The sequence below is a fragment of the Etheostoma spectabile genome, chromosome 24 (assembly GCF_008692095.1).
Source record: "Etheostoma spectabile isolate EspeVRDwgs_2016 chromosome 24, UIUC_Espe_1.0, whole genome shotgun sequence".
Taxonomy (NCBI): Eukaryota; Metazoa; Chordata; class Actinopteri; order Perciformes; family Percidae; genus Etheostoma; species Etheostoma spectabile.
In genome coordinates, this window is record NC_045756.1 from 2,736,888 (window position 1) to 2,739,134 (window position 2,247).

Genomic DNA, 2,247 nt, shown 5'->3' on the forward strand with positions numbered 1-2,247 from the left:
ACCACATCAATGTTAAAAGAGTAAACTGTACCACTCAGTTTGTTTAAAGGACTCCAATCCATATAAACTGCTGATCCTCTCTATAAGATCTGACACAAACACTGCTGATCAGCTATATTATAGTCCATCATACTGTGCAGCATGGGAACACAAGTAATGTCTCCACAATTACGTTATTGAATCAACAATTTTGGACCAAGATATGTATCAAAGAAGCAGCAGAAATACCAGGATATCCTCCAGAATTAAATTTGGCCAATAGCGGCCTTTCAGTTTGGCACAGACGGTTTTTGCTCCACTGGAAAATCCTACTCCTTTACTCCTGCTCAGCTCTGTCACTGTCACCATTCCCTCTCAACACCTTCTTGTTAACCAAGCTAAATGTTCATGTTAAGCTCTGAGGTTTGAGCTTTGTTTTCTATACAAACTGTAGCACCTTAATAATTGAGTAGAAGTAGTTGAGGCAAGTTGTCGGAGGGGTGTAGACCAAAAAATAACTCCCGGAATGCATTACAACAGTGGTCCCAAACCTGGGGGTTCGAGACATAAGTGGTCATGACATACATTTAAGGGGTCGCGACAATAACATTATTTACTTTTTTCTTCTTCTTGTAAAACACTGGCTAGACCTCTTCAGGCCCAAAAAAATGTATTCAAATAAAACTATCTGAGAAGTATGGATCATGTAATAGCATTTTTTTTAATAGCTTGCAACCATATAGAGATCTGGATATTTTATAGTGCAGTTGTTTGGTCAGTTGACTTACAAAGAAAGATATGTTATGGGCCTTTTTACTTTTTAGTCATTTTACACGATTAATATGATTAATGTTTTTTTATTAACTGGCCTCTGGCCATCATTTTGCAAAAATGGCCCCCAGGCAAAGCAGGGAGTATCCCTGACCTGCAGCTGTCATTCAGAGAAGAATTTCCTGGATTTTGTATTTTTTGATTATATGTGATTAGATAACATTTTTTAACGCCTTAATGAATGACAGAAACTCAAACGAATGTCAGCTATGGGGACTAGGGTCATGCACAGCTATTGATTCATCTGCATACAGTAGGTGAGCAGTATGGCAGGCAGTTAAGTGGGCATTTTAATCAAATTAAGCACAAGGAACACATGCTCATGCTGTAATCTTGTAATCTCATTGTGAAGTCTGTTAGTGGAGACTCGATGGGATTGTACGGTAGCTGGCTGCAGTAAACAGATCCCAGTGTAACTGTCTGGGTTAATGAACTTCTTTCGATGACTAACAGATGAACAGAACGCCTGTTAGTCACACTCTCCAGTCTGTCACTCTGTCTCATCACTTATCATGTTGTGAAATGGAAGAAGGCCTGAACAAATGCCTCCACTTTAGAACAGGGCTAGATTTAGCTCAGGCCTATAGCAAGGTAGCCGCCACCAGGGACCAGCTAAGTGCGATGGCGTGACACGGGCAAGCTGTATTTCTTCTGTCAAAGGAAACGAAAATGGCAACAATATGATTTCATTTCCTTGTGTTATCCTTTAACCCAGCATTCAATGTTTACATTCATGTGTAGGATTATGTAAACTTGTGTGTGTACTGCACAATCTACATTCAGTTTTTCCAGTCTGAACATACACAAACTCTTCAACTCTGTGTTTCTGCTGTTTTCCAACAGGGGCACCGCCAGAAACAAAGGGCTAAATATGTCAAATGCCGAATGGAAGCATTCCTTTGACACACAACCTCATTCCGACGTCCCACTGTTTGACCAAGGCTTCTAAATTCATCACTTTGCTTCTAATGAAACATGTAGCAAAGTCACAGAGGGCTGCCAAGAAGCTGTACTCAGCTATGGAAACATTGATTATCTGGTGGAATATGACCAGGGAAACACTGCATATGTTGCAGCTCTAAATGTGTTCTTAGCAGTATTTTATGGTTTAACTCTTCTGGCTGTAAACCATAAATATTCATTTAACATTTTCAAGTGATGTCCTGGAATCTCATTTGTTTACAGTTAAGCGTGTTGTGTACACACACACACACACACACACATGCAGTCAAATTTGTACAATTTGAGTTGACCACACAATTGCATGTACACTGGCTGTCAAACCAGAGCGTTTGAAGGCAGGTGTGCCAGACCGGGGGGAAAAGGGGACCGAGTACCCAGGGCCCTCATGTGAGGAGGGCCCAAAAAGATACTAGAATGAATAGCTCTGGATGCGGGGAGGGTCCCATAGATAATGCCTTTCTACAGGGCCCAGAA